Here is a 20635-nt window from a genome sequence, read left to right as displayed (position 1 = left end):
TCTAAGACTCGAGCTTTCTATAAATCCTTCTGGGATTCCATCAGAAGTTCTGTCAGGGATTCCTATCAGGAATTCTTCTAAAGGTTCCTTAAGGAATCCTCTAGGGTTATTCTGTGTTAATTTAACTATGAATTCTTTCCGAATATTTATTTGGAGATACTACCCGAACTTCAAAAAAAACTCCAAGAGATTCATCAAGAAACTCTTCAAAGTAGTCCTCCTGGATTTCTTAAGGGATTCCTCCCAGAATTAGTCAAGGATACCTCCCGAAATTCCTCAAGGAATTTCTCCAGTCACAATAATCTCAACGGATGTCTCATTCTGTCGAAAGATTATCAGGAGGGAATTTCCTCCAGGGATTTTATCAGAAATTTTTTATAAGTATTCCATTACCGGCATTAATCAAGAGATTCCTTTCGGAATTTCTCAAAGGATTCCTCGTGGAATTTATCATGGAGCTCCTCCCGGATTTCTTTAAGTAATCAATTCCGGAAATCCTCAAGGGATTTCTCCGGATTTTTCAAGGAATTTCTCGTGGAATAACTCCAAGGATTCTTGGGGGTTTTCAGGAAACCCTCTAGCGATATTACCAGAAATTTATTATAATAGTTTAACCTGTGATTTGGGAATCTATCAGTATATCATCCAGTGACTCCATCAGGAATTCCTCCTGGGATTCAAAACAGGAATTCCTTCGTGGATGCCACCAAGATGAACTACAATTATACAATAACGCTTTCCTTTGCGATTTGACCACAATTTCCTATAAAAGATTCCACTAGTAGTTCCTTCAGATACTTCAACAGTATTTTTCCTAATTAATCACCTGTATTTTTTCGCGAGACAAGTTTTTTCACAAAGGAGTTCTTCTAGCGTTAACACTGGGAATATCACCAGAGTTTCGCTAGAATTACCAACCAGAAAAATCTACCAGAGTTTCGCCAGAAGTTCAAACCATAAAAACTTCAAAGGTATTACTAGGATTGTGCTTCAGGATTATCATAAATTCCTTCAGGGAGTTAACTGATATTTACTCAGAGTTTCAAAAAAACACATTCCTCTAAATGCCTCAGGGTATATCTCTAAAGATTTTTTTTTTTCATTTCTGAAAAAAAATCATGGAGATATATATTTAGAAATTCTTGAAGGTATCACCAAGAAATCAATAGATTAAATCCTAGAGAGTTTCCAGGAAACATTCCTTAGTATATTTCTGGAAGAACTTTTTAAGCAATCCCTGAAGGAGTTTCTTAAAGTTCTCTAAGGTAATCCTGGTAGATTCCTTGGAAAAATCCTCCAAGGAATACTAGTTGGAATTGATGGATGAATTCCTTTAGAAATCCTCGGAGAAATTTATATTAGATCATTGAAGTAATTCCTGCAGAAAACCTAGGACGAATGCCTCGTAGGGTCCTTCAGAGATACACTCCCGTGCAAAAGTTTGGGTTCACCCCCTCAAAAACATGCAAAAGTGTTCTGTCCATATCTCTGTGATTACACGTCCAATTGAAACTCTTTAAGCCGCATTCGAAAGGCAAAGAGTTATTCTTACTTCGTATGTATTTTTACAAAATTTTTTTTGAATTTTGTATACTACCCGACCAACACACATGTTAAAATTGTGTATTATCAACTTATATATGACTAGTTTTGGTCATATATCAGTTGATAATACACAATTATAACATATGTGTTTGCTGGGGTAAAAGTTTTACTTAAAGTTGTGAAATTTTTCAAAAAAACACACTGAAAAATCATATTTATTTCCTCAGCATTGGGTCGACCAAAATTTTAAATCAAAGTGTCATTATAGAATCGTAATCTTATATTCTTTGAAGAGACCCCATGAAATTTTGGTGAATCATCTGGAAAGTATTCAAAATCAATGAAACAGTCAGTCAAGTCATCGTGCAAAAGTTTGGGTTCACCCCTCAGTATGATGCAAATCGTGCAAAAGTTTGGGTTCACCTGAGGCCACGCACGCCATCATTTTTGTCAATATCTCTGCCATTTTCAACCGATTTTGATAGTTTAAAGCTCACTGAGATCACAGAGATATGGACAGAACACTTTTGCATGTTTTTTAGGGGGTGAACCCAAACTTATGCACGGGAGTGTACAAGGAAGAATCTTTGGATGAAACACTGGTGGAGTTTATAAAAAAAAATTATTGAAGATTCTCTCTAGATGAATACCGAAGGATAACCTGGGTGATCCTCTCAAAAAATTACAAGTGGAATCTCTAAAAAAAATCCTGCTGATCAAGTTTTGATGATTTTTTTTTTTGCAATATTTCTCTTGAAATCTTTGAAGGCTTTCTGATGGAATTCTTGGAGGAATTATTGATGGAATCCCTGGAGGAACTTGATGAATCCTTGGATAAATTGTGGGTAGTATCTGTATAGAAATGCTTGAAGTTTCGCTGGAGGAATTCTTAAATGAATCTTTGAAGGATTTTTTTGGTGGAATTCTTGAAGGAAGCATTGGATGAACCACTGGAGAAACCCCTTGGGAAGTATTTGTATAGATCCCTGGAGAAATCTATTGAAAAATTGCTAAAAAGAATCGCTCAAGAAATTCCTGGTGGATTATTCTAATGTAACTCCTTGACATTTTTAGCTCATAGAGGAAGTTTTTCTCTACATTTTGGCATGTTCTTTGACTTGGTTACGCTGTGCAATTAATTAATTGGGACAAACAACTAAAATCTTTTCCTTAGGGGTCCAAAATACGACCGTTACCCTATATTGTTCTACATTTGTTACAGAACATTCTTGCTAAGTAGGTACCAAAAACATCATTTGATTGACTATATTTTTTCCAAAATTGTATTCGTATTTCTGTATGATATGCATCATTATAAAAAAACTAAAAAAAAAAACATTGTCTTAGAATCAATGCCCAGTAAAGTAAGCAAGCATATTAGGATTAGCGAATGAATTAAGAATATATTTCATGAAACCGGTATAAAAGGTAAGACAAACTTAACTGTGAAAATAGGAAAATTGACTGTGAATTTGAATCTGACAATTGTTTGAACTCAGGTAAATAGGCGAAATTAGTGAATTATTTCGATTTTTTCAAAATTAAAATTTATAGTCAATAAATTTAATGCAACAAACGTCTTAAAAATACAGTCAAACCCTCCATGAGTCGATATTGAAGGGACCATCGACACATGGAAGTATCGAGTCATGGAACAGCAATGCTATGGAAAGCTGCTTGAAAGGACCATCATAGTAACCATGAAATTTGATTTTTAGTATGGTTCCATGAGTCGATATCGAGTAATAGAACATCGACTCATGGAGGTTTAACTGTAAACTGTAGCAAGTACGCTTCATTATTTATTATAAATTCTTTGTTAAATTTAAGACTGTAAATATTACATGTTATTTTGTTATTTGTCAATTAAAGATTTGTTAATTTATTAAACTTTGCATCCCATGCCCATTCGTTTTTTCCAAATTAATTTCCAATTCAATCACCGCCAATTGCTCTCATAGAGAATATACGACATAGTTACTCACGCCTAAAAACGAGTGTCTTGAGTTCCCTATGGTCAGCTACCAGGAAAGCGCATGGTTTTGCAAGCCTGTTGAGCGTCATGACGCCACCCAAAATCCGCTTGGGTCGCGGGCACTGACCCATATGCCTATGCTATTCAGGATGCGTTGACCTTTTCCTTGTTCGGCATTCCACGCTTGTCACGAAGCTTAGCGAGCAAGCTGACTAGATGGTTTGAATAGTCCAGTTGGAATGAGATGCACGACTTCGGGAAATATTGCAGATAAATTCCTTTGATGCTCGGTTCTCGCGAAATTTAAACTTCTGTTGAATTTCGCGAAGTCTGGGGACAATGTAAATACAAAAATATGCGGCATCTGAGGATTATACAGCCTCGAATCGTTCCATTTGTTCCGTTTCGTGGGAAGAAGAGGCAAGAACGTCTTAGTCTTGTTACCGTGCCGTAGTGTATTGTGAAGGTAAAAAGTGAATGTTTCCTTAATTAGTTGTTAGCATAATGTACATTGTTTCCTTTAGTTCAAGCGCAAAAGTCAATTACGCGCAAGCAGATTAGCTTTTGTATAGATAGTGTAGTGCGTTGATCAGTGTTGACCAAGGTAAATGTGCGAGAGAAACGTAATTAAATGAAAGGATATATTTGTCAATATCGACACGTGTTGCGTTGAAATTGTTGTTGGAATAGGTTCGTGGCAGCATAAGGCGAAGCCGTCACACTACATATATCCACCACTTCGACCGTTTTTGACCCCACGCAACGGCTTCAAAGCTTCCCGGGGTACACGTGGCCGGAGAAGGACGCGATCGCCAATTTCGCGCTTTGGCAGGCAAGCCTACTATATCGTTCAACCACCAGCAAGAGTCGAGAGAGGAAACCAACCCCTGCAGCGAGCATCGTAGCACCAAACAAGCCAGCACGCCACCGCGCAGCAAATTGCCGACGGCGCCTCAACTTGTGTTTGCGCGCCACTGCAGGATCGAGTGCGAGTGCGAGTATATAGTTACGCGTAAGCTCGCGCACCGGTGAGGGAGACACCACCAAACCGCATCGCCTGTTCGATTGCCATCCCGGCGAGAGTACCAAGCTGGAGGTAGTGAGCTAAACTGCCCCAGTCAACGTAAGCGTCTCCCCACCCACATCAAAACCCTAGGTAACCGTGAGTACTATTGCATGCATGTTTGTTAGTGTCGTCCATGGCCATGTGACCCAATAGAGGCACAACAACATTATTTTTGCTAGTCCGTCATAGCCCATAATTCGACGGCTCTAGCATAGAACTCACCCGAGAGTGAGAGGTGATGGTGTGAGCTCCCCGGAGCGAATGTCGGAGTTCGGAGCGTAAGGAGAAGAGCAGCAGAAGATCTCGCGCATCGAGTGCGCGCCACAGGAGAAGTTTGATCCGCACACACAGATAGAATAGCTAGAGGGAATCAGTGGGAAAGAGTGTAGTCTAGGCCTAGGCAATGTAGAGAGCAATAGTGGAAATAAAACATGTATATCTCGTTTTGGAGCAATCCATGTATATTTGTGCTTCCCCAATAAATTTAGTTTGCTCCATGCACGGAGGAAAAAGCTCTATGTATTTTGAATGTATTTAGTTAGCGTCTTTTAAGGTTTTCTATGTTGCTTCGCGTCCGTATGTAGTTTTTGTAGTACTTTTGGGTTATTTACTGGGTGGTCAGCCCGAAACTGACTTTATGTTATTTTGGGACTGTTCTTTAGTTTTCTGCGGAGTGGGACGGGTGAACGTTTTGGACTGGACTGTGGGAAAAACCCCGCCTTCAAAACTTGTCCTCGCCGTTTATTGGTAGGAATTTCATTTGTGAACTTTTCTGAAGTTTCTGTGTCCGCTCGGAAAACGTGAAGTACGACGGACTATTTGAGTCAGCCAGTCAGCTTACCCACTAATGAAGTGACCCTTCCCCAAGAAGGTCTCAGCCGGCACGTAATCTCTGTTGGGTGGTCTCCTTTTCGGAGTGGCGCATAAGCTACCCAATTAAAAAAGTAAGCTCGCACAGGCTGGCCCGTTATAAAACACAAAATTGATCAAAACATGAAATTAAGGCTAACACATTACTAGATAGTGCATTTTCAAAATTTTAAGCTTTTAGGCTAAGCGTAACCCTTCAGTACAATTTACAGAGTTGAAAAAAATGTACTCTTTCCGGTGAGACCTAAAATATGGTAACCCTACTCACAGCCACAGCATTCAAAAAAAAAAAATAATCACATATTTACTAGACTCTATCTAAAAACATGCGAAGAAATATCGTGTTTGCTGCCAACCAACCTTGACAGTCGGTCAAACGGTTGTATCAACATAAGTCGGTTTGACTAACTTGGGGGCGGAGTCAATGTTGGTCAAACCGTCTGAGAGTCTGTGGGCTGCATAACAAACATGCAAATCACTCGCGTGGCGGGTTATCATATCCCGAACACCACACGATTCTATACACGTCGGCTTCAATTCGTTTTTCTGTATTGGGCTTGCTTCAATCCGAAGCAAGCCTTCGTTTAATTTTTCGCGTTTCGCTTGTTCACGTGTTGTTCCGACTAGAACTCGATCAACACGTTAGATTTTGATCCTATACACACTCAACATAATCATACCATTTTATTTCACATTCTTACCACAACCACTACAATCAGCAGCATCTTAACGTCCTGTAGGACGTCATTTAATAACTCCAAGCTGTATAAACGTCCTGGAATAACTTGACCTTACTCCATGTAGATCATATGCATCTCAACGCCCTGTATGACATCAATGGATCAAGCTGTTTCAACGTCCTATAGTAATCTGACTTTATTCCAAACGTGTCTTTGCGAGATCTGTAGTATATTTACGCCCTGTAGAAAATGTGGAAATTCCGAGTTGTATAAATGCCATGGAGTATTTTGACTTTATCGTATGTAGATCAGGTGCATCTTAATGCCCTTTAGGACATCAATTGAAAGTTCAACGCTTTAATACGTCCTGTAGTAATTTGTCCTTATCCTTCGTCAAACAGGTGCCACTGTTGGACATCAATTATAAATTACAAGCTGTATCAACGCGCTGGAATAATTTGACTAGATTTTTGCGAGATCTGGAGCATCTTTGCGCACTATAAAAAATCATTCGAATTTTCCGAGCTGTATCAACGCCCTAAAGTATTTTGACTTTATCCTATGTTTGATCAAGTTGCATCTTAACATCCTGACATCAATTATTAGATGATAAGCTCTTTCAATGCCCTGGAGTATTTTTTCCTTATACTTTGGCGATTAGGTGCATCTAATGTCGTGTGAGACAAAAATGTAAGCTACAGGCTGTATCAAGGTCCTGGAGTAATTTGACACTATTGCACATAGATCAGATGAATATTAATGCTCTGTTTGACATCAATCGATCATAATAAATCTGTATCACGCCATTGAGGAGTTATATTCCACAAAATCTTTGCGAGATCTGAACGCCCTGTAGAGAATCAATCGAAAGTTTTATCAACGCTCTGGAGTAATTTGACCTTATTCCATGAAGATCTGGGGCATCTCAAAGCCCTGTAAGACATCAATCGAATTGTTTAAGCTGTTCCAATGCCCTTACAGTAATCCGACCAGGTCTCAAATAGATCAGCTGCATCTTGAAGCCCTGTAGAATATCTTCTATCTTCTATATAAATAAAAATGGAATGGTGTTTGTATGTCACGAAATGGCTCACGAACGGGGCAACGGATTTGGATGATTTTTTCTCCATTTTGTTCGTCAAGGATTCCGACGTGGTTGTGTGTATTAAAGTTCCAAAATGTTCACCGGGAAAGTCGGAAAAACGAGAGTGAACGGAACTGTCATTTTGTATCGGACGATTCATAGCCGTTTTCAACAGCCTACTTAATGGCAAGACGAAGTTTGCCGGGACCACTAGTTCCATATAAAACAGGCACACATCAAAGCGAAATATGCACTTCAACAGAAAAGTAATCGCCTATCTCGATGCGTGGGAAATTTCTTGCAAAAAATGCTCAAAAAATGCATTTTTCTTTAATCGCAGTACGCAGTTGAAAAGAAATGTCAATTCAAATGGAGCTTGAGTGGAACAGCATACTAAGCTTAACGCCCTGTAGGACATCAATTGAAATTCTCGACCTTTATCAACGCCCTGGAGTAATTTGACTTTAGTCCGCGTAAATCAGATGCATCTTAACGGTTCGTATGGCATCAATCGATTAAGCCCTGGAGTAACTTGATTTTGTCCTCAAGATTTCATCGGTATGCTCTATAGGACATCATTTAATAACTGTATAATTGCCTTAGAAAAAATAAAAGTTAAAGATTTTGACTTTTCACAAAAATTGTTTTTTTACTTAAAAAAAATCAAAAATTTCCGTTTTTTCATTTTTTGAAGGCTTCGTTTACGTTTACTGTCAAATTTTCAGCGATGTATGTTTTTAGTTGTTGAGATATATTTTTTTGAATATAAAAATCATTTTTTATTGGCACTGTAGGTCTCAGCGGTTTAGATTTTTCATTTTTTTTAAATTATAACTTTTAAACAGCTCAAACCGATTCTCCATCTTTTTTTAAAAGAATAAAATGCCTTGAAAATCTTCCAGACTTTTCATGAAAAAAAATAGAAAAATTTTATGTTATACCCACCTGCTAAAATTTGTCAGCAGAATGTATGTTCTTTTTTTTGGGGAGATATATTTCTTGAAATTTAAAAATCAGATATCCCTACATCGCTGAAAATTTGACAGTAAACATAAATTTTCTGAACTTTCAAGAAAAAATGAGAACAGCAGGTCCCGAGGCCTTTCAAAACAAGAAAAAAAGGAAATTTTGATTCATTTTCATGTAAAAAAAAAATATTGTGAAATTTATATATTTTTTTTTTTAAATTCTAAATCTCTAGCTTTATTTCGTCCAAGAAATTGAAAATCGATCAAGCGGTTCAAAGTAATAATTAAAAAAAAATTTGCAAAGTCACGATCTTTCTGGATCCAAAAACATTGTGTATCTTTATTGCGGATGAGGAACAAAATAGCAAATTTTTACTGAATTCGGTGCTAGTGGGTCACGGAATTCCGTAAAAATCGGTTTTTCATGGAATAGCTGCACACTCCCAAGAAAAAATCATGTGATTTCACGTCTTTTGGATGCACAAAAAAGAAGCGAGAAGAATGACGTGAATTTGTTTCGAATTTCAAATACGTTAGTGTCTGATTCGGGAAACGTCGATCACAGTTCCATCGTTTTCGTGTACTGGAACATGAAAAATTACATTTTTTGTGCAATACACCTTTAAGGACTCGTTTTTGTGTCGTTCCATCACTTACATCATGTGTCATTCAGTCATAACGAGAATTAAGTCCACAGTAATTATCATTATTTTTAAGAGTGTGAGGTACTACAATACAGCAATGACAATCGAAATTGTCATGCTGTATAAACACAATGGAGTAATATGACTTTATTGAACATAGATATTTACGAGTACTGGAGCATCTTGAGATCCTAAAGCGGTGCTAAATTCACTAGTTACCAGCAACATAAATAACACGGCACCGCTAAAACGTCCAAATAGTGATCTCCTGCATTGGTTCCATTGCACACTATGGGTCCAAGAAAAGCAGTTTTAGCGCGAAAGATGCAGTTTTGGAGCTTTACAAATGAAGACCATTAGGAGTCGAAAACGGCCTTCTACAAAGTTGTTTGTATTAGTTAAGCCTTTTGTTTGGTGTTATGAAAATAAGGGTTGACGCACATTTTCATAGAAATTTGGTGTAACTTACTTTGCTTATTTGATGAATTTATACTATACTTGCTTCAAAAAACTTGTGAACCATAAATTTCAAGCAGCTTGTCAAAAAATGTTTTTTTTTGTATGTCATGAGAAAGATGATTAAGGTTCCCCTACGGGCGACCAAAGGGTGGTCCGTAGAAAACTGGTTTTCTAGATCTAGCGTTTTCAAATTCAAATATCTCATCAAAGTAGTCTTTGAAACACTTTAAAAGCTTTAAAAAATGCGTAACTTGGTGAGTAAAGAAACTCGCTACCTCCTTCCGTTCGGGAGTTATTGTTGTTATTCTCACAAAATCATGCCTACTTTGATTGTGAATATCTCTTATTGGGGCAAACAAAAAAAAAAAATAATCTTTTGACCGCATTCAAAAGACACAATAAAACTGTATATTATATCAAAATTACAGATGTGTTATTTTTGTAACTCTAATGAAATGTCCTGAAAAACAAAGGATTTTTAGCAGAAAAACTTCAAATAACTTTTGAACTGAAATAGATATCATCAATATTTTCACATGACATTTTGCGTTTGGTTAAGTTCTAAAATTCGTATTTTTAAAGCTCAAAAGTGTTTCATACACTACTTTGATGCGATATTTGAATTGAAAACACTAGAGCTAAGAAAACCAAATTTTGTTCGGACCACCCTATGTTCCCGTATGAAAAAAAGCTCTAAATCGATCAATATATGAAATAAAAAAAAAATGACAAAGTTGCTTGAAATTGAAAAGTTTGAAAGTTTTCTTAAGCAAGTATAGTATAGTTTCTTTCAAATAAGAAAAGTTAGTTACACAATTTCTATGAAAATATGGTTTACCATAATTTTCAATAACACCAAACAAATGGCTTAACTAATACAAACAACTTTGTAGAAGACCGTTTTCGTCTAATGTTTCATTCTAAAGCTCAAAATGCATCTTTCCGCGTAAAACTGATTCCTGGACCATTGTGCATTAGCCTGGGACACGGTTATGTGAAAGATTTAGATTTTCGCTCCAGTCCACTTTTTGGATTGCATTTCGGTCCCATAACAACTGTGCAAAATTTCAACTCGATCGGTGAAACTATGGGGCCTATTTTGTAAATCGAGCAGATTCATGTGGCTCGTCTGTATTCATTGTCGATCAAGCAAGCATGCATATTTCAGATGTCACCCGTCGACTCCCATAGTAATCCAGTCACATAGAGTGACAACTGTCGAAAATCTCGAGTGACAGAGCTGAATCGAGTGATTTTTTCGGTCGACAGTCGTGCCTATTCTGCGCGGCGTGTGAGGTGACACGAGTCGAATGAGGTGACAATTGTCGACTCGCTCCCATTTGATTAACATTAGTCGTCTCACGTCACTCGCGGTGAGAGCGACTCGTCTCGACTCACACGCCGCGCTGTTCGCTCGACTTATAAAATAGACCCCTTTATTACGCGCCAGTCGTTCAAAGTTTGTATGGGATTACTATGGAAAAACTTACTTTTGCAAAGAAAAATCGCCAGAGGTCGCCCATTGAGCTCTAAAAAAATACTGAACACATACCTAGATAGGTATTACTTCGATGAAGAATGGCCTCATCGGGAGCATAATTTATACTACCGTATCTATGGGTGAGCTCTTCTTCGTTCTATAAAGACAACAAAAGAGAGGTGCTTATTGCTATCCTTGCAAAATGCACCCAAAAAATTGAGTTTAAGTCAAAACCAGAAAAAATGTTTTAGGGACTTAAACCAACGCAAAACACTTGAAAATGAAGTACACAAGTGTTTCTGGTCTTAACTTAAGCGTTTGGTACTAAAATTGGAACCCTACATCCACCCCAGGCTTTAGAACCCTATTGATATAATATCAATATTATGTTGATGCTGGCGGGGCGCAATAAACTGGAAAACTTCCAAAAATGACCATTTCCGTAAAACTGGTTTCGGAATATATAATTTGTAATTTTTTGCATTCCTAGTCATGTATAATGTAATGTATTTGTTAAAGTGATACAGACCGTTAACCATCTTTCTTCTGGTTTTGGCATTTCATCCTCACTGTAACAGAGCCTGCTTCTCAGCTTAGTGGTTCAGTGAGCACTTCCACAGTTATTAACTGAGAGCTTTCTTTGCCGAAGTAGCCATTTCACATTCGTATATCGTGTGGCAGGTACGATGATACTCTATGCCCAGGGAAGTCAAGGCAATTTCTATACGAAAAAGATCCCGGAGCGTCCGGAAATCGAACCAACACACCTTCAGCATGGTTTTGCTTTGTAGCCGCGGACTCTAACCACTCGTCCAAGGCAGGCAACAACCATTCACATGCCCAATAATATGTTTTATTTTTTAATAGATTAAACACGTCTGAACCAAACTACAAAGCGAAAGGTAAATACAATTCGCATTTCTTCCGCGAAACTTATCATTTTAATACAAAATTTCCCATTGAATTGTATTAATTTAATTTACAAACTTTGTATAAAAAACAGCGTAAATTGAGGTTCTACTGTACCAAAAACCCTTTCAAAACCATACAAGATAAAAGCTTAAAACAACGTTTAAGCGGTGTAATTTATATGATGCAATCGCGGCTAATTATTCTTCACGCCAATCCCCGATATGATCATCTGTATACTCGTGAAAGCCACGCATCCAACGAACCAACAAAGACAAACAATGAGGGAGGCGCAAGAACGGGGCAAGTTCAAGTTTGACGGCCTTGGCATTTCTTTCCTGCGTTGTGACTTCGTGGGTGTGTAATAACAGCATGATTACGAAACGTACGCACCTTCCTCTCCGAAAACAGTCAGCGCGAGTTTAATCTTTTCCTTTCATCTTCGTTAAACAACCACTTTACCAAGCATAGAGAAGTATGGGAGAGGGTGCGTTTGTTGGTTGATCACGACCGCAGTGCCGCACTTGGCTCCAGTTGGTAGCCGAAGTCGATGATTCATCTCTGGCGGCGAATTGTGAATTGTTGACTTTGGTACGATTCAATTAAGATCAAACTCGCTTTGAATAGGAAACGACTTGAGTCGCGAGCTTTCAAGTGCAATGTATTTAACAACAAGCTTAGCCACATTTAACAACCAATCGCTTTTTTTGTGGTGCGACAAGACCCTCTAATCGCGTGTTGCATTGAAAACGAAATGTTTGAAAAGTAGGGCTTTCAGATCATGGGAAGTGTGGCGACACGGTCCGTACAATGGCCATTGAAATATTTGTGGCAACTAGTTAGGCATTGGGCCACCCAGCATGAAGCACAGTTCCGGCGTGAGCGGCACTTACCTTCTATATAGCTACTATGAGAGGGTGATGGTTATCTTCGGAAATGCGGTTGGATTTACGAAAAGGTTTCATGCAATCCGCACTTCGCCCTTGACTGTCACCAAAATTGTTGAGAATTTCGAAAAGATCTGCAGTTGAGTCGTTGAGATGCAGCCGATGGGAAGATCTCTCATCTTCTTCTTCTTCATGCCATTACGTCCCCACTGGGTTAGAGCCTGCCTTCAAATTTTCAAGAGCACGGATCTGGAGAACCGAACATCCATTCAAGCTGAAAATCTAATCGATTGGTCACTAGCTGTGGTGACCAATCGATTAGGTTTTCAGCTCAAATGGATGTTTGGTTCTCCAGATCCGTGCTCTTGAAAATTTGAACCTTGGCTTCGATTCACCTTAACTGAAGGCTTTCTTTGCCAATGTTGTCATTTTCGCATCCGTATATCGTGTGGCAGGTACGATGATACTCTATGTCCAGGGAAGTAAATGAAATTTCCATTACGAAAAGATCCTGGACCGACCGGGAATCAAACCGAGACACCTTCAGCATAGCTTTGCTTTGTAGCCGCGGACTCTAACCACTCGGCTAAGATCTCTCATATTCGGATGCATTTCTGTTGAGATGATTCATTCACATTTAATGGAAAGTGAGTGAGTTAAACCTTGATGAAGATTCAAGTAATATTTCTTAATTGGTGGGTCTTTCAATAAATGACTACTTTAAGTCAGAAATAAGGTTCAATAAATCATCACAATGATTGACGTCGAGTCCCTTCGAGTTGTTCTCCTCCTTCTGGAATTTGCGGTAAAACTGAATTGTTGTACATTCCGACCATTTTTTACGTCTGTTATTTGTTCAACGGTTCTGTCTACGACCACTTTTCTTCAACCGAAATTTAGATTACGAACCGTTTCAATAAACAAAATTGGCATCGGTGGCCTAATGGCTACTATATCTGTTTACTGTGCAGAACGACATAAATTCAATATCAGTCTCATACATAAAATAGCCTAAACGTAGACCAATAGCATTTTTTATTTTTCTTAAAACTCCTTGCAATGCTTGAGATTTGAGCTGTAATATTGCAGGAAGTCTTTGAATATCAAAACGAAATTCTGAGGGACGTGAAAACCGAGATGATCGAGGAAAAATGGGACACCCTACCTAAGCAATCAATAGCACTTTAATTCGCCCTCCGTGCTAGAGCAGTGACACTAATGAGCTAACATGCTGCATTAGCCGCATGATAGCCATATAAGACGAAAAGGCGAATTAACGGGCTAGTGGTTTTTTGGATAGCTCTCTTGTCAGTACTAGACCCATTAGTGGCAAATTTTACCTCTACTTTTGCCGATCTTCTATTTTTAGGGAAGCTAATTTAGGCGGACATGGACGTTATCGTCTCGATTTATTGATTTTAGAGCCATAGTTGCTTCCGAGAATATGTTCAGCCAACTTTTTATTTCGACGAATCGTAAGAAGGTATATTCAGCAAAGTTCTACAACTTTGCTCATATCTCATCATCATAGAGATAATTCTGTCTCGTTTTTTTTTTTTAATGAAAAATCGTTTTTTTGTTCTTCAATGTTTTATTTTTTTAGTTTTATTGGCCTACTATGTTCTATAAAGTTTTTATACTTATCATTTACTACAACTTTGCGAACATGTCATAGTGGAATTTCTTATGGGTTTCATGTTATTTGAGATTTTCAACTAAAAGTTTTCTATTTTGTATGCTTTGTGTCTGAAATATGAGCACCGCAAAAAAATATATATATTTTTCCCACCTAATAATTTTGCAGTCTTTCGATTACCTCTGAGCAAAATTTGGATGGATGATATTTTTCTATTTCGTTCCAAATCGATTTTACTAATTGACAATATGAGATAAATCCATATTTATTGAATGTTCATCCAAGTTCAAGTCACAAAACTCATGGCTACCTAAGCATATTATACCGAAGGTAACACGTGTACCGTTTTGATTCATATTACGGACACTTAAGGCCTCAGTGAAGTAAAAACTCATCATAAAGCATATAAAATAAATCATTCTGTAAGATTCCTCCACGTTATCGAGACTTCGAAACACTTAGCTTTCGAATGCTGGGTGAAAATTTTGATTCCACAACATGAATAATTTGAAATAAATAGAAATATGTGGGCTATTCATGAATCTTATTCCGGACGCCACCTCACTTTTGCCTCATATTCCGGACACTTTGATTCGAATTCCAGACAGCTCAAGTAAAACATAGATAGAAAAGTCAAATGATCAATTGAATTCGTCAGACCACTAAAGAGATGATGCAGTTGAGTTTAATAAATTCAAATAGATATCTATGGAAAATGCTTATTAAAAACAAGCTTCAAAAGTGAGAACTTTTGATCGGCACAAAATGAAACATTTCGTGTGAAATGTTTCTCATACAAAGTAGAGTGTCCGGAATTTGAAGCTGTCCGTAATATGAATCAAAACGGTATATATGGTCGGCGTTAAGTCAAAGGGGACCAAGTACAAAACATGGGAAAATTCGATTATTCATTCATAAGATGCGAAATTACCTTACCTCCATTTCACTTTGATCAGATATGATGAATGTTGTAAATTGCGAGAGATATGTAATAAATTTACTTTGGATGATCAATAAAAATCTTTCTGTAGACTTTCTGTAGCTCGTATGTCGGTGCTTGTGCTTTGTTCGAACAAATTGTTCAAAATCTTAAGAAAAGTGTTTTTATTTAATGTATTAGCCCACTGGCATGCTGGTGAGCTGGTCACACAGTATAAATGCCCCGAAGCTCTGGAATGTAATCTGTGGGTAGTTGTCCTGCTATTCAAATGACTTAAGCAACATGCATGTAATAATTTTAAGGGTATTCACAGAGCCGCATTTACGGGAAGGCCGAGGTGGCCATGAACTCCGGGTCCCCACATTTTAGGGGCCCCCACAAATCTCGATAAATGATGATGATGATGATTATTTAGCCACCATCAGCGCAAGGATTACCTATGGCTGCAGAATCATACCGGTATGGAATGATCTACCTGATGGTTTGTTGTAGCAGGGCTAGTTAATATCTTTGAAGACCTTTGGAAGACAACACTAAGGCTGTTTTCTCATGACAAAAGGCTGGCGACCCCACGCACTTTCATCCAGTCAACAGTTCAATTAACTCCCTTAGGCTACCCCTCCCCAATACCCAATATATAGTAATATATCATATATAGTGTTATTTAAGTATCTTACCTCTTTGTACCCATGTTCGTTAGCTTCGTATTTAGATTCATCATCCGTGACCCAATGTATTTGAGTATACGAATAAAATATAATATGCAACTTACCCAAGTGTTATCGTCAACACACCCCGACAAAAACACACACCGCGCTTCATCCAACACTAGCAATTCGCGACTACGAAACAAAAAGAGATTTACAAAGCACTCGCACTTATGGAAAACCTCGTAAGGAACTGTCACCGTGTGCGTGAAAAAAAAAAGCAAAAAATATATCTCTCCTTGTTTTTCTCACAGAAAACCGAAGAAAACATCAGCAGCTTCGTAGTCCCGAATCCCAACCAGCAAACCGGCACCACCACTGCCGTCCAGGCAGTCGATTGATCGCCCCTTTTTTCCTCTCTTCGTTCACAATTCACACCCTACGTGTTTGACTGCTCCAATGCTCTCACTTAACGTTCACCTACCTCGTTCTCACTCTTCTCACTCAAACCAAGCAACACAATTCTCTCTATTTTCTCTTCCCTACCACTTCAACATCAACTGTCACTTTTGTATTTTTTTTCTTTTCCTCCTCTTGAGCCGGATCTTCCCAACAGAACTTTCGTACGCAAAATTTTCACTTTTTCAAGCTCCCCAGCTTCAAACAACCGAAAATAAGTTTTATCAACCGTCTATACACTCCGGGAGACTGATAAAACCACTCAAAACCGGCAATCGACACTTCCGTTTCTCACCGCGTCTCAGAGCCAACTGCCCCCACAAATCTCGATAAATATATAAATATTAAAATTTCACGAATTATAAGAATGAATGCAGTATGTACTATTACTTTTTGAATCGCATCATATGATTTGACAGTTTTTTTTTTTCAAATCCCGAATAATGGTCGAAATTCATGCAAATAAATTAAAATAAATTACTTAAATTAATTAACAGAACATGCAGAATGAGATTTTGTTTGTTTGTTGTTGTTGACTGTAACGAAAGCTTTCTCAACGAAGTTGTCAACGAATGCAATTTATATATCAGCAGATCAAGAAATAGCACTTTATGATTTAAACAGGACTGTTCATTTAAGAAAGTGGACACGATTTTTTGAAGCAAACTGTTTATTTTCGAACAAATTCATGAGTTGTTTTGAAATATATGGAAATCAAAGTAATCTCGACCAAATTCACATAAGTTTGAACATTTATTGAGCATTCCTGGATAATGATCTAACTTTTCTCTTGATGCCTCCCATCGAATTCTGCACAACTTTCTTCGTAACTTTTCTTTGTGTTGCTTACCACATTTTCTTGAAAAAATCCATGGAACTTGCTTATCTTCCATCTTTCTTAAGATGTTGTTTGATTATTGCCCAATATTTCCAAATGGGGCATAGTTATGGGCAATTCGGTAGAATCTGCCATGTTTTAACAAATTCGACTTTTCCTTCTTGAACATCTCCAAAGTAGCTGAAGCATAGTGAGCCGATGCCAGCCCTGGCCAAAAGAATGGAGGCTTGTTATACTTTCGGTAGATGGGCAGGAGACGTTTTTAAATGCATTCAGTTCTGTAATTTTCGCCGTTGATTAAACCCGTTGTGAAAAATGTAGTACTTTTCATACCGCAGGAGCAAATTGCGTGCCATAAAAAAAAAACTTTTTTCCCATTTTTTTCTGTTCGGATGTATTGCACGTCGTCATAAGCATCTGTTTTCGATATAGTGTTGAAAAATTGGAATTTGGACACTTCGCGATTTAAGCCAAACCTCGGAACGACGGCTTTTCTGAACACCATTTGTGCAGAATAAATCTGCGTGCCGCCATGTTAAACCGACCTATCGCTTGGAATTTACAGCTGATCGATATCAACTTTCTTCTGCTGTCAAAATAAACACTTGAGTACACACTGAAACAAAATTTGAATTTTTTCCTTGGAATTTTCACACCAAAATGTTAACAATCAGGTGTCCACTTTCTTTAATGAACAGTCCTTTTTTTTTCTAAAAATTAATCTATTGAACACTCTATAGGGCTGGTGGTGTTCGAGTGTTTTGAATGTGGTAAGTTTAAATTCATCTAGCAACAATATGTAACCTAATAGGAAGCAGAAGATAAAAGTTTGAATCTTCATCATATAATTAGGTCAGACATTTCTTTTTTTGTATTCCTCGTGAAATTACGACAGTGTTACTTACAAATATATCAAAGATTTCTCCAGGAGTTCATTATGTGATTATCATCCAAAAATTTTCTCAACGATTTTTTTCCATTAATTCTGTTACGAATATCTCAAGAATAAACCTGGATTTTTAAAGTATAGCCATAGGGTAGATGTACCAATAGTGGAGGTAATAAGCACTATTGAACTTCATTTAACCGCCTAAATTCAAGAAGCGCAATTAATGTACAGGTTTTATGTTGTAACGGGAAGTAACGACCATTGACTTAATGATAAAAATGATTTCATCGCAGTAATCCACGGCATGTCAGTGAAACAAAATACCTCCACTATTGGTACACTGTTCCTTTAGTTGCGGTATATTTTTAATTTGTGTTCCTATAGTTGCGGTATCCGTTGTTTTCTTATGGGATCCTCCACTATAGGAACACTTTACCGCAACTATTGGTACAAGCAAGAACAGTTTTAGCAGTTTTAGTGATATTTCATCAGTTTCAAAGCAATTTGAACACTCTTTTCATCTATTCCGTGTATCAACAAGCCAATACGTCGATTGGCAGTGTCGGTTCTGTGGATAATGTAATAAAATCAGTGAAAACGGCACTACCGCAACTATAGGAACACCCACAACTAAGGGAACACTTACCCTATATATTACTTAAGAGATTTCATCAATTTTTTTTTCCAAAGATTCTTTTAGCTCAAAGCCCTATATCCTCAACGATTTTATTGCGCGATCCTTTCATCGATTTCCTTAGTATATCTTCCAAGATTTACATTTAGAACATCTTCAAAAAGTCTCTGTAAGATCTCCTGGATTAACAACTCTCGAAAACTTATTTATACAGACTCAAGTCAAAAAAGTATACAAACTTACTTTATCGATCCTACGTGTTAAGCAGGCGGAGTTCTACACGTACCGCTCTGTACCAACTCAACTTTTCACTTTTAGAACGGTTAATTTCCGGATCTACAAAACGACGAAAGTAAGATTTTCAACTTTCGAAACCTAACCAATACTTTCGCCGCCCCGCTGTATGGAGAGACAAAGTGACTTAACCACGAATCAAAACAAAACACTGCTTGAGTCGATTTTACACTGGTAGAAAAACGTCGCAAGTAACTGAATAAAACGGCTTATCATTTTGTCATAAAATTCTTGTGTGAAATAATAGGAACTCCATAGTTTTTGAACGCGAGCTCATTGTATGCAAAATTTAAGAAATGTACACATCGAAAAAATGTTATAAAGTTGTTGTGATTCTTCTGAATTAATTTTCTCAAAACCGTATGAAAGTTACTTACGTCGATTTGAAAAAAGTAATCGAGAACTGGAGAATTCGGTTGAAGGGTTAGTTAAAAATATCTGGAGGATCTCGTAGTATATTCTTTGAAAAAAAAAAAACGGGGTGATCCCTAAGGAAATTACTGGAAGAATTTCTGGGAGCATTGGTAGAGGAAACTCTAGAAGAATTTCTGGGGAGATCCCTGTATGAGCCCCTGAAAATATCCCAGATCAAACCTCTCGACAGATCACTAGAAGCCTTTCCTCGAGGCATGTGAGACGCAATTCTTGCTCAAATGCTTCAACATGTCTTTGTCTTTGTGTCTCTGGAACCTGTAGAATCTTACATTAGGATTCACTGCAATCAGAATAAGAAAAACGCTTTAGAGTCCATTTTGATTAAAATAGAGACCTAACAGACCTTTCATTAAAAATTGGGACTTTTCAGAGACTTGCATTGAAATAGAGACAAAGTCTCTAGGAAAAACACCTGCTATCTGCCCTATACCAATTTCTTCAACTAATAAGATAATATAATTTGTTCGGAAAAATTAGGAAAAAAAAACAGCCAGTCAAATTGTACCATAATGAAAAGTAATCGCATATCAGTCCCACTGCAGATTTCCGCACCGACTAACACAAAAATGAATCGTGTTTTGATCATCTTTATATTTTTCTTGTACATATATCGTAGTGTAAAGCAAATTGTGAAAGTTTCATTAAGATTTGAACTTGTTCCAATTGGCTTGTTTAGTGGTATCCTGTTTTTTACGTATTCTGATTCTACGTTAAAAACTGAGACAGAATACATAGTTTCATAATTTTCCGTGCATTGGAACTATTTTTAAAACACGTTTGAACTCAGTATTAAAATCGCGTTTGAATCACCCCTCGGCAAATTTTACTTCGGGACGAGCTGTCATTATGTAAATTGAAATGTCATTGAGTCGACGGAATGATTTTTTTTAATAATTTACTATATCAAAATTATCATAGTAAAGCGCAATAAAATCGTGTTACACTTAGGAAAAGGTTCTTTTTCGATCAAGCTACAAAAAATCGTGATTTTTCCATCAGTCAACAACCCAACTCTCTGGAATTTTTTGAATATTTGTATGAAAAACGAGTTTGGACACTTCACAGCCAATTTTCTCAATGCCTACTTTTTACAGATGGAACTGACTTGCGATTCACGGCAGCATAGTCTAGTGTTTGATGCCTGGTTTGTTTTGCTGTGTATCTCGAATTGTGTGCAAGAATGCCTGCGAAGAGGATCATTTTTTGCCTCAGTTGCTCTTCAACCATAGATAGGATAGATGTGGAGGCTCCATCATCACTCCATATAGTGAATCATTGAGCAACTTGGGCGGGGTT

The 20635-nt window shown here is 37.6% G+C and overlaps 1 protein-coding gene across 3 annotated transcripts in view; it reads left to right on the top strand.

The window, feature by feature from the left end:
* LOC5567598 overlaps positions 1 to 20635 on the top strand; it is a 387298-nt gene that overhangs the window by 362830 nt on the left and 3833 nt on the right. The gene's annotated exons all lie outside the window — the stretch shown is intronic.

This window comes from Aedes aegypti, chromosome 3 (genome assembly GCF_002204515.2).
Source record: "Aedes aegypti strain LVP_AGWG chromosome 3, AaegL5.0 Primary Assembly, whole genome shotgun sequence".
In the NCBI taxonomy this organism is placed as follows: Eukaryota; Metazoa; Arthropoda; class Insecta; order Diptera; family Culicidae; genus Aedes; species Aedes aegypti.
Note: the sequence above shows the minus strand (reverse complement) of the source record. Positions and strands in the feature narration are given on the sequence as shown.